Source organism: Lissotriton helveticus, chromosome 6 (genome assembly GCF_964261635.1).
Source record: "Lissotriton helveticus chromosome 6, aLisHel1.1, whole genome shotgun sequence".
Taxonomy (NCBI): domain Eukaryota; kingdom Metazoa; phylum Chordata; class Amphibia; order Caudata; family Salamandridae; genus Lissotriton; species Lissotriton helveticus.
In genome coordinates, this window is record NC_136067.1 from 525743572 (window position 1) to 525757484 (window position 13913).

A 13913-nucleotide genomic window follows, 5' to 3' on the forward strand; every position below is an offset into this window, starting at 1 on the left:
CATATATGTGTTAGTATAGAACACTTGAAATAAGATTAATATTTTATCATTTAAAATAATTTTATACGTTGGTATTTTGAAATTCAATTAAATGGCATAGTTACATGACATCTTTGCAACCAGATTATTAATATCTCTGAATGCTTATAAGTGGAAATGGTCTATTAGAATATTGCTTAATCTGCATGAAATGCATATTTCACTACTTATATACTGTATATTCTGTAATTGATAGCAATTGACAATTGCTATGGGAAACTGTCCTCTTGAACTCACTTTCATGTCATGTAGTTTCCACCAATCAGTAGGAACAGCGCGTTTACAGGCAACATAAACTTAGGATGGTGCCAGACTGATTCCATGAACCCCTGTAAGATATGCTGTCCCCTGAACCAGCTAGTTCGCAGTGCCACCATTAGCCCCCTACCCTAAACCTGAACAGGGAGCAAACAGTTCTGGCAACCACTGAACAAGACTACTCTGTTTCCTCAGGAACATTAGTGACAGACTTCAAACTTGTGCTCAGTCACTCACATATTTATTGAACTGTAGAGATTCTTGTCTAGAGTATATGGGCTGCAAAGAATTATAGACAGAAGCATGGGAAAGTTATAATAAGTGTCAACACAGGGAACAATGGAGTTCTGCCAACTTGTTGAGACAGATTATATATGCATACATATAAAAGATTATACCAATCAAGAGTATCACTATAATGCTAACCCAACCGACGTGTCTGAGGGGGTGAATGTACGGTCTGACAACAAAACCCCCTCCTGGATGATCTAGCCCTCCTACCTGGTGGGTAAGCCTGTCTGACCCCATCTTGGTCACAAACTGGCCACCCCTCATGGAGATGTCAGTCGGCTGCTAGGGGAAAGTTTCTACATGCAGGGACACCTCGAGATCTGCAGAAGTGTCTCCTCTGATAATATAGGAAAAGAAAAGCTATATATAGCAAATGGCATCCTTGCCTCGGCCGAGATTGTGATCAGGCAACCATTGCTTGTGTTCTACAGATAGCTGTGTTGCCATATGGATGAAATAATAAATGCATTTGTGTTAGGCATGTGAGATGCTTTGCACTAATGCTAAGGCAGTGTGATAATATTCTTATGAAGTGTTCTGTGTCAGCAAGGTTGATGTTTCTGCAAAATCAGTCCCACCATCACAAATGCAAAATGAGTGTCAAGTGTTAATGTGGCAAAGAGAAAGCAACTTTAGGTAAAGGATTTGGGTACATGCAAGATTGATACTAATTCCTACCAGGCCTAACTCAGGCACATGATACCCACTCCATGTACATATGTGAATGAAAAAGCTATCAAAATCAAACTAATCATACGGAAGCAGAAAGGAGGATGCTAAGAACTGTGTACAGTAAAGTCACTATAAAATCACATTAAAATATAGGCACTCATGCTATTTGGAGGCCCAAATCATAAAGAATGCGAAAGGTAAATAAAAATATAAAAGCACTTAAAATAAAGGCAATTTAAAAACAAATTTGGAAGTAAAAACAAACCGAATAAAAGGTTCCTACCACACAGAAAGTTAGATGTGTACATGTTACAAGTGGTAGATGAAACATTGCTGTTCCCAGCTTCCACAGACAATTTTCCCAGAGGCAAACCTCAGAACGAATTGATAGAGGAAATATGTTCCTATCCAGCCCCCACAGCAGCAGCTCAGGGAGGAAACACAGCCACCTTATGTTTCATTGAAACAGAGCTTAGGTCCAAACCACTAGGTGTGGAGGCCACCCAGGGAAGCTCATAGAATGCGGCCAGTAGCAGAGGTATTCACAGGGGACAGCTGTACAGATGGGTCTTCAACAGGTCCACCAGCATGTATATCTTCCAAGGTTCAACAAACTGCAGTCCCAAGCACAGGTCCAGGGCACACTCATAAGTGCACAAGAGGTGACAGAACACAGGGTGTACTCAATGAAACCATACAGGCTGTCATGTATTCCTATAGGTTCTGAATCGATCCCCCTATTCCTGACCCTATTCTGGTTAAACAAACTAACAAGTTAACTAGCAGTCAGCCCATGAGGCAGAAAACCCCCATGATGCAGATACCGTTATCTGACGCAGTCACACTACGGCACAGGAACGTGTTATCTGATTAGGTCATAACGCTTGCGATCTAATTAGACAAGCGATATTCCTCCAGCCCCTGATAAGGCATACGGAGTTCTCATAACAAATCAAACCTATGACAACCTGGAAAATCCGTGCGGCCATTGTTTTGATTTCACAGAGAACTTCAGCAAAAGAATGTGCTAACGACCTGGTCGTATGACATCTTTATTGACGTATCTATGTCCATCCTTACGTCAATCTCGGCACCTTAAAGGTATAAATATTACCGATCTTGCCCTATGCAAACACACGCGGTGGTGACGAGACGGAGCAGCCATACTTGCCGAAGCCCAGAGCAGAGCAGACCCCGCTGGCAACAGCCCCGCCTTCCTGACGCGCTGAGAACGAGACGCGCTGCTTTCTCCTGCCGAGAGACCCAGCACCGGCGCTTCCGGGTAGCCCTCGCAGGCAGCCTGGAATATCGAGACCAGAGAGAGAGATACCATCCCTCATTCATCCTAACTTCCAGGTACAGAACTGAATAACCCCTCACAGAGAATTCTTAAGTTAGTCACTTGGCAAAAACAAACTTAACTTAAACTGTAACTTTCTATTCCCGCCCACGCATCAGGCTTAGGTCAGGTACACGGGGTAGGCGTATTTAGAAACACCAGTTGAGTACGTTTAGTCAAATGTATATGTGTATGTAATATATTTTATTCATTTTAAACATCATATGGCTTAGAAACCATATCAATGTTTTTACAGTATTATTTTATACTATTGCTTTTAATGTATGCACTTTACTTAACTATAAGTATTGCAATAATATCGATCCATTTCTCTTGTATGAGAAAAGAGACTGATCAATAAATAACACCTTTTTATTGAACACGCCCGTCTCTTCCTTTTCTCTACAATCTGATGAGACTAAGAATGCACGTACTGACTGAGTAAAATAAACTGCCTTTTGTTCACACGACTCTCGAGATATACTCTTGATTAGGGGAGAGCAAAGTTGTCATGTTCTATGGTTGTCAGAAACTAAATCCCTTCTTGTCTAATCAGGGAAGTTAAGTCCTACCTGAACATTCGAGAAAGTTTCTAGTGAACTCTGAGCTAAGCTGGCAAACCCAAAACTTTAAGTCTAATATCGACAGTAGTAGACCTAGTTAACGTCTGATCTAGGCCTTTACTATTGTAGGTATTATTCCAATGCGCAGAGCCTATTGGGATGATAGGAACTACACTACATGGCGCCCAACGCGTTTGGAAAGGGCGATAAAACTAACGTAAGACATTTAGAGTAACTCAGTTGTGCTTTCTCACTCAGACCCCTTTTCCCATAATACTCCAAAGACGTCTGGAGTGGGTGAAAGGTTATATCCGCCAGACCTCGCAGGAGGGAACTCCTATGTATGGTTCTTGGTTTAGTCAACGTTGAAGGATACACCGTTCCAAAATATTGTACATCTAATCTTTGTTTCCATAAGAAACCTGATCTGCAAACAAACAAAATAACCTTCTGGACAGTACAATGTCAGACAGTGAAGGAGAAAGAGAGGCAGTTCAATTAGCAGCTGAAATAGCAGCAGCTGATACTGCACTGCAAGACGCAGACCGGGATATAATACTCATCCCAGTCATCAAAAGGAAATCTATAACTTTAAAACTTATAGAAAATGGACTGACACCTAGAGGTGGTACAGTCATATTCGTAATTGAGGCACACGAATATCGGCAGACAGAGGTATACTATTCATGGATAAACTTTCCAGCAGCAAATCCTGTAACAAAGTACTTCCACTATTACAAAATAGAGGAACCTCCTGAAACGTACACTCCTTTCGAGGAGGTGGAAGTACCACTCAAATTTCAAGAGCATTTGCTCTTATTTGATGGCGCCCTAAAACATAACAATCACATCACCAGGCTCGGTCCATTAGGTAGACCAGGAGTAACGTGGCCGGTCCTAGCCGGATACACACCACATCCAGACATCGACGGGATGTCTACAGCAGAGCTTTTAATACAGCTAAAACAATTAATAAAAATTCATAGACAATTAGTCCAGTATGTGATGCGGACTTCAACAATTCAGCCAGCAATTAAACTTCCACAGCTGACCCCTCACCAGGGGAACACAAATAAAATTACACCACAGAACATCCAATCCTGCCTAGGTAAAGTACCGGCTAAACGGGAACAAATACCATTCTGGTTGGCACAAAAAATCACCCAAATAGAGGCGGTGTTTCCTGACACCACCCCGTTAGAAAAACACAGGATTCTGACTATCTGTCTTCCAATGGGAATCGCACCACACATAGAGGACTGTGACACTTGGGGTACAGTCTTTGCTTCCATCTACACAAAAACACACGGTGTTCCATCCATTTCGGTAATACCAGATGTGCTAAAACAAATTCAAGACGAATACGGTCCAGAACCCGCTTTAACTCTTGGTATGAAATTACTAAAAGACTTCAAGCAGGTCTCGGCTATATTGTTAGCCAACATAAAGGGTGAAGCAGCAAACGTGGCGATCCGCCAGAGGTTAAAAGAGACAGATATAGCAGACCAACCAGCTGAAATTGCCAGAATCATAGAAAAATCCTATGAGGAACTAGGTAGAGATAGTTTAGGTGGAATACCAGTAAAACCGCAACTGACTGAAAGTCCTGAAAAAATATTTTTTAATAATAATTCACCAAAAAAGAACTGGGATGGAAACAAACAATCCAATCCTAAAGAAAAGAAATTCCAGTCCAGGGGAAGGTCTCCTAGGCGAAGGGAGAAATCTCCGAACCAAAGACACAGGTCACCTCAGAGTGACCCCTCTGGGAAAAGATATAACCTTAGAAATAGGGATAATATAAAAAAGCCTGATAGATATCAAGACATTGATACACGTCCCTCTCAATCTTTTCAGACTTCCTCGCAGAAATCGGAAAGAAGAGGACGATCAGAACAAAGAGAAGAGCACGCCAAGTCCAAAGACAAGGAACCTGCTCAGCTAAAAAAGAAATTACAATTTCCAAAAAAGAAGGTAGCCAGCATTAAAATAGTTAACAATGCCGAGAATTCTGAGGACACAACTGAAAAATGGAGAATGGGCTCAGACAATGCTAGACAGCGCAGCAGAAGTGAGCATAGCTCGCAAAGTCCTTATGAATCATCTGGAGACAGTGGACACGAATGAATATCTTCAAGTGGAAACTGCAGACACCAGAGTTAGCAAACCTCACAAAATATACGAAATAACATTGCGTATAGAGGGGGATAAGACTAGAAAAATAAGGGGACTATTTTGGGATAATCTCTCCAAGGGCTATGACATCCTTCTAGCTGAAAAAGACTGGCCACCAGAGTTTGTCAGGGAGTGCCCTCATGGCGAAGAAATAATTATGCCTGCCTTCTCAAATCATATCCCAATTCATAAAAAATACACACTTGCTAGAAAGTGGGCAGTGACTCTAGCTCCTGCTTTATATAAAAATCATGTAGGATGGGATGAGGACTCTCCTCCTCACAAAATCCAGTTAAAATCACAACCTGCTGCACAAAGGCAGTACCCAATTAAGCAAGAAGCTAAAAAACAGGTAAAAGAAATACTAGATCAGCTAGAATACCAGGGGGTGATTGAAACTTGCACCTCACAAATGAACAACCCTTTGTTTCCGGTCTCCAAACTAGACAATTCATACCGTCTAGTTTTGGATTACCGACACCTTAACACATGTTGCAAAACTTTTGCAGTGCAAAACTCACATAGTGCTGCACTAATGAATAACATAGTGCGCAAAAAATACAAAACAACCTTAGACATCTCTAATGGATTATTTTGTCAAAACATAGCACCAGAGAGCAGATATTTAACTGCATTCTCAATAAATGGCACTCAAAAACAATTCTGTCGGTTAGCCCAGGGGTACAAGAACAGCCCGGGGGTATTCTCAGCGAGAGTAACAGAATTACTACAAATATATGATGATGAAGCATTATCTTATGTCGACGACATATACTTAACAGATGATGACTTGGATACTCACTTGAAGAGAGTGAACACCATAATACTTGGGTTCGCAGCAGAGGGTTACAAATTCAACTTTAAAAAATCCAGAATTGCCCATCTGAAAGTCCTGATCTTAGGATATGAATTATCAAGTGAAGGCAAAAGCCTGGCTGACAATTTCCTGGAGAAATGTGCCGTAATCCAAGCACCTAGAACACTAAAAAACCTACAGTCAATTCTAGGCTTCCTGAATTTCGGAAGAACATACATTGCAAATTACGCAGAAAGGGTTAAACCCCTTTATGATCTGATAAAACCAGATTTTAAAAGATCCAATTGGACTCAAATACACACAGAAATTCTGAGATCCTTACAAACAGACATGCTAATTAAAACAAAATTAGAAACACGTGACAATACACGCAATCTTGTGATTCGAGTCATCCCAGGGAGATGCGGATTCACATACCTGACCTCTAATGAGGGAGAAAAGGTACCAATTGCATTCAAATCACACTTGTACACAGAAGCTGAACAGAAATTCAGCAATAAAGAAAAAATTGTTCATGCAGTTCAAACCGCAATAGCTAGAGAAAAAGATCAAGCTGATGGTAGACATATCATAGTCAGAACAGCAGAACCAGCATTTGAGGCATTAACAACACCATGTAATTTGCCAACAACACCATTGAATCCAAAGTGGATACAATGGGTGAATTCAATCACAACGGACAAAGTATACTATTACTTTGATCCAGAACTAGAAGAAATGGAAAGTTTAGAATATGAAAAAACATATCCTCTGCCAATTGACATTCTGCCTTTACGACATTACGCCTGTGTAATTTATACAGACGGACATGCTCAACCCCCCGTTTTGGGAGAACAAGCATACAATCCCACATGTGGGATTACAAAAGAAGTGTGGCGCGGCGGTAAACTAAAACCTCTATTAACAAAAACACACTCAGTAGAAACTAATTCAGAACAACAAACTGAAATAATGGCATTGAAAATGGCGCTAGATAATGCGGATCGCGAATTCCCAACACTTATAGTGTCAGATTCATATTACTGCGTCAAATCATATAACAAGGATTTGCAGACATGGATTCAAAACGGTTACAAAGATGACACAGATGCACCAATAAAGCAGAAACTGCTATGGGAACAAGTAGCTCTTTTACAGAAAGAACTACCAAAGACTCACGTGACACACTCACTGAGTCATCAGCGTGATGGCGTTCACGTTGCAGGGAATTCATTGGCTGAGACAGCCACAGCGGCAGCCACTAAATCGGCTCCCGTAGTTCGAAAAAAGCGTACATTAAAATACATTGACGGTGAAACGGTGCTGGCGGTGAAAACGTCATCAAAAGGCGACTGCTCAGCGTTACCGATCAACTATCCACTCAATTATACATACATAATCGATGCAAACTCCGTCCCTTTTGCTCGAATCCCTGGAGTGGGGGATAGAGTGATTCCAAACATGGACAGGAGAAACTTGTTAATCGCAGACGCACATATGGGCGAGGGTCTCAGACACCTCAAACTAAAAGATTCTCTGGAAGAATTACAATCACGGTACTGGTGGCCAGGCATGAGCCTGCACCACACCATGTTTGTAAAAAACTGCCCAAACTGCAACAGAGATCGCAGTGGGGAGAGAACCAGTTTAATACCTCGTCGTTTTACTCCAGAAAAAATCAACAGTAAAAAGCAAGGCTTGCGATTAACATATACAGGCTAGTTTCCACTTATAATGTAGATCACCAGCACTCGGCTGACGCCAGAACTGTTATAATAGATTTGCGAGTCTTTATCGGCACATACGCAATTGCCATGCTGCATTCAGACCACGGTCCTGCTTTTAGCTCTCGGGCTTATAAGGAGGCCATGGTCAGCATGGGCGTGCAATTGCGGTACTCTTGTCCATTTCACCCTGAGGGGAACGGAATTGTTGACAGAAAAAAACGTGACATAAAGCAATCTATAACGGCAAAGGTATTAGGTTCGGGAGCTGGGTGGGTCAAACATCTAATAAGTGTCCAACGTAGTCTAAATAACTTGCCAAGAAATTCTCTGAAGGGATTCAGTGCGTACGAATTATTATTTGGAACTAGGATGTTGATCTCTGACATTGATAGTCAGACTTCAGAGGTGAAAGAAAAAAGCTTTGATATCAAAGACCGTTTGGCTATTTTACAGGACTTAAACAAAACAAGAAAAGACCTGAGCAACATAAAGTTGAAACAACAGCCAACAACCACCGAAGAACCACCACCTGTCCCAGCAAGACCTGTCTGGATTCCAAAAGTCGGGGATCTAGTTAGGGAAAAGATCGCGGTAAAGAAGGAATTTGGGCCTTCTTACAGAAAAGCAGTTCCTGTCTTGTCTGTCAACGGGACAAGATCAGTTGTACTACCGCCGCTTGCTGGTAAAAAGGAGAACCGAGTTGTATCCATCGACCTGGTAAAACCACAATCATGTGGCCGATAACAAACAGTAGGCCAAGTGGACTCCCAATAAGTAGCAGAACACCAAGGTTTGCTACCAGTACAGAGGTCCTATCGAAGAGGCTCATCACATTCGAAACGCCTACAGAAGAACAACAAGGACTATGCAACAATGCAATAGAACTCAGACCTCTGAAAACCCAAATAAAAACATTTAGCAGAGACACACCAATCTATAATGAAGTACCTAGTGAAAATGCAAGAAACGGTAATACTGAAGCAATTGGAACAATTGACAGAACTGCATCCGGCTACTTCATAAACTTCGATGATTCCTCTGAAGGCTTCAGTGAATCAAAGACACAGCCATTGTTAGGATTAGGTCCCCAGTCCTCTTTTGTTGACCATGTCCAATACCATCACATGACACACCAGTAGCATAAAAAGGAGTCCTACCCTTATGTCCATGCTTGTTATTGCTATCTGTGGGTTCCTGTTTCCTGGCTCCAGGCTTTCCTGTTGATTGCAGCTGTCTCTGCACGGGCTCGTGCAGAGACTTGGTTATTCCCCTTTTTTCTGATACCTTTTTTCATCCCCTTCCTTGTTTAGTTCCTGTTTCTGAAACCTTGTTTCATTTAAATACCCCGTTCCTGCCCGCCCCGTTTATTCTTGAATTACCTCTTCAGTTAGGGTCCTTTAGAAGACTTCCAGCCCTTCCCCCCCCTTTACCCCCCTTTGTTATTGATTTTTCCCTTGTCCGTGTTGGGCGATAGTAGCCGGCATTCAGGGGCTCCTGTTTGTTATTACCGCTCTCCTGTCACGGAGACGCGGTGAAAGTACCGGAGATTCGCGCGCATTGTTATTTGGAGCGCGATCTGTCCGAATCGTTGTATGCGGAAGTGACGTTATCGTCCATTCCGCGAGGAAACCCGGCTGGGTTTTTCCTCTGTTTAGGACGTTAAGGAGCGGAATTGACAAAGCGTCTGAGGAGCATTTTACCCCCCCTTTTCCCCGTGGTCACACAATACAGGGGTTTTTCATGCCTGACGAATAGGTGTGTTTTTTACCCTGTAAGTTCCTATTTTTTGTCCCAAACCAAACACCCTTTCAAGACGGACAGTCTTGCACATCAGTCACCTGAGAGAGGTTATCTTGGGTAAGAGTTTGACTGACTACTCCTTGAGGCGAAGCCTGCTCACGCTATTGGTAAGTGTATGTGAAATGGTAATAATTGGATTATGGTCATATGCTCAGAGGTAGGAGTGGGGACTGGGAAACTATCATAGGGCATGTTTTGTGTTTCCCTTTGTATGCAGGTGCAGAAGAAGGAGGTGGGTGTACCTTGTACAGTACGTTCCCAGGGTGGAAGGTTTGGTTACCTTTTGATTTCCACCCTCTTTTCTGGGTCAGCAGCTTCCTCATTGTATCATTCAGTGAGTGGCTGGTGAGTCGGGGAAGTGGACTGGATTGATCCTCGTTTCTGCAGTGTGTGGGTTGGGCAGGAGCATAACAGCCATCATCAAAAACCTTTAAAGATAAAGCTAAAGAACTTTTGAAACAACTGAAAGAAACATATCTGATTTCTCCATGGATTGAATTTTGGGTGGGTTTTGGTGCATTTATCCTCATACTTTGGCTCATCATGGTACTAACTTTGGGACGCTTCATTGAGGGAAAATATGCTAAAATGGACACAGCAAGTCAGAAAATCAACTTAATCCTCAAACCCCACACATCTTCACACGTCGAGAAAAGAGAACTTTCTTCAGTCAACTTCACAGCCAATCCGATACCGGGTGGGGTAGCCTGGGACAACACTGACTATGAAATTTATGGTCCGGTCGAAATCCTGAAATATCCACACCAAATTAAGATCTCCTTGAGTGACTTTGTAAAACCAAACTCATTTGCTGATGATTGGGACTTCGAAAGCATTAATAATATGATGTCTGACTTAGTAATGTCTGCTAAATTTACCAAACATGATTATTTGCAGGGTTCTACAAATTATGATAGTATGTACTGTTATAACCACTATGGTAACCATTTTCTACATAGATCTGCACAGCCTAGAAATGTTTTAACTTATAATCAATGGGAACATTGTGCAACTCCTCCGAAAGGAAGCTCAAGAACCTTCTATGACAAATATTCATACTTTTCAGGTTTTAACACAAGTAATGCTGAAACATTTTATTTCAAATTGTCAAACAAGACAGGGACCAAGACCATGATAACCAACACAAAATTGATATATTCAGATTCATTCTTTGAAAAAATGAATACTTTTGGTTTTGATTATTGGGACAAAAATGTTGAATTGAAAAGTGTTTAGGGTACAAAAGAATGGCAAGTACAGGGTATAGAATCACTGTTTAGAGCCTGCATGATCCCAGAACAAATTATATTTTTAAATGACACTGTCCAACAAACCACCTGTCTTGGCTTAGCCAAAATCAAAGACTTAAATAAACCGTCTATTCCAAAGCCAACAATGTTTAGCAATAGCTCTGATACAGATGAAGAGATAGACGTAAACCATATATTAAACCAAAACAGAACACATCCAAATTGGAAACAGTGGTTGATCTGGCCCACAGATACTAATAACTGTCAAGACAGATTCCTGAACAAAACACAGGGGTTCAAAATGACCAGGCCAGACCCTAGATATCCCCAAAGACATCACCCAGGGATAATAACAACCTACAGTGTGGGCAAATTATGCCTTCAATGGCTACAAACTTCCACACCGGCAGAAATTAAGCAACACCTAACTTTACTTACTGATGGTGCTGACTTGCGTGATTTCATTATGGGACCACGCAAACAGCGTCAAAAGCGTTTCATAGCAGCCTCTGTATATGCAGCATACAATGAGGCCTGGAAGGTTACTCAAATTGAAACAGCGGAGAGAATACGGGAAATTGACCGTATTAATTTGGAAAAATCACTTTCTGTAGTGGACAATGGGTTAATGACTCTGTCCTCCAGAATTTTTTCTTTGGACAGCATTGTGTCTTCAGCAATCGACATATTATCGCAAGACTTACTGTTGTTACAACACGGTCAGTCTCAATTGCGTTCTATTGTACAGCTTGGCTGGACGTTACAAAATCTGCGTTCAGGCTCCTTGGCCAGAGAGAACAGAGAGTCATGCTGGGGGAGTTTCTATCTCCATCCCACCCTGTGCAGTGTGGGGTCCCTCAGGGGTCGGCGTTAAGCCCGACCCTCTTTAACATCTATGTGACCCCACTTGCCAGGCTGATTAGATCTTTTGGGATGGAGGTAGTATCCTACGCTGATGACACGCAGATCCTGATGTCTCTCGCCCAACCCTCCATCTCGGCTGCCACCAACTTCAGACTTTGCATGGAGGCAGTGGCTCAATGGATGATTTGCAATTCATTGAAGCTCAATGGCGAGAAAACAGAGATTCTGGTGTTCGGAGGCAAGAATGACATCTGGTCGGCGGAATGGTGGCCACCATCTCTGGGCCAGTGCCCTACACCCACCGCCCTGGCCAGGAATCTAGGAGTCATGATCGACCCTTCCCTGGGGATGAGTCATCAAGTAAACAGGACCATCTCTACCTGCTGGGGCATAATAAATATCCTGCAGGAGATAAAATTTTATCTCTCCCCTCAAGCCAGGAAGCAAGTAGTAGTTGCTTTAATAGGATCGAGACTAGACTACTGCAATGCCCTACTTCTGGGTATCAACAAGGGCCTCATAAGGAGACTCCAAATGGTACAGAATGCTGCAGCAAAATTTGTACTAGATCTACCCAAGCGGGCTTCGGCTACCGCTGCAAGGAAAAGCTTGCACTGGCTCCCGATAGAGTCCAGGATTGCCTTTAAGTCCCTCTGCCTGATCTATGGGGCTTTGGCCTCAAAGGGGGCTAGAGGCCTGAGGGAACTGTTGGTTCCCTATTCCCCTGCTAGAACTCTGCGTTCAGCTAACAAGTCCCTGCTGGCCTGCCCCCGTGTCCGCAGAGCCAAATGGGGTGGTAGAGCCTTCTCAACCTTGGCCCCTAAGTTGTGGAATGCGCTGCCAACTGAGATTAAATCCCTCCCCACTAAGCAAGCCTTCAGGAAGATGCTCAAAACGTGGCTATTTGCCAAAGCCTACCCCTAGCTCTGGATTTGCCTTTTTGATTCTCTTTGGTTAGGCGCCTTGACGCCTCCGGGCTAAGTTTGCGCGTTTATAAATTGCATTTCATTTCATTTCATTTCATTTCAGGCTATGTGCCTTGGCGTTTAATCAACACAACGTCACTATTCGAAATCTTTAACCTTACTGATAGACAAATCAGTATGGCCCAGAAGGTGCTGATTATACAATCCTGAGCATTGAGAAACTTGAGAGATTACCAGTGACAATGTCAGAACGACCTGTCAGTGAATGGATAATACATGGGATAATTAATATTCCAATCTCAACCTTCAGGTTTCAATACTGCCAAAAATATATACAGGCTGGCATGTACGAGAAATTGGGAAAGGGGTACATTAAAACAACATGGAACCTGCCCTATTCACATGCATGTGTCAGTAATAAAGGACAGAAAGTGTTTCTTAGTGGCAATAATTGTGCGATGTCACTAAGCGGCACGCTTCTGTGTAACGGAATTAGTTTGCATGGAGCCTGCGAAGGGAATTCATACAACCTTTCATGTCTTCAGCAAGGCGCACCTGCAACAGAAATAGAACCATTCTTTCAAAGACTCTATAATGGGAGTTACATTCTAATTGTAGACCGCAGATGCTGTAATCTTATGCCCGGGACTCCTTATCTCGTAACTACGACTGCGAAGGTCAAGTGCTGTGGACGCTCATTGTTCCCCAGCTCCTTTCCAGACAGGGAGGCAAGGGCATGGCCCAATTTGAAAATTACTTCTATTCGAATAGATACTTTAAGCAGAATGAAAACAGTGCTTCTTCAGACGCCTACAAGGCTCACGTCATCAAAAGAAACGTATGATCTACAAGTCGCAAGGACGACTGCAGAGATACATTCGTTGTTATCGACTAATTCCCCCATACATTTCGCGGAAATCCTTAATGAAATCTTAAATATTTCTGATACCACTGGGGTCTCAAAGGTATTTAAGACAGTATTTTCAATGGCATTAACACCATTCAAAGCCATACTGGGTATTTTTCCAGATTTCGTCCATTCGATTTTTGGCGGACTTCCCCTGATCCTGGGACTAATTGCAGGAATCCTATTCTTAGTCCTTATTTTTCGTTATGGCAACCCATGTCACAGACCAAACTCTCGCGACAATGGAAGAAACAATCCTAGCCATTGGATACCGGGACCGGATATCAAAAATCCTGGGACTCTCCC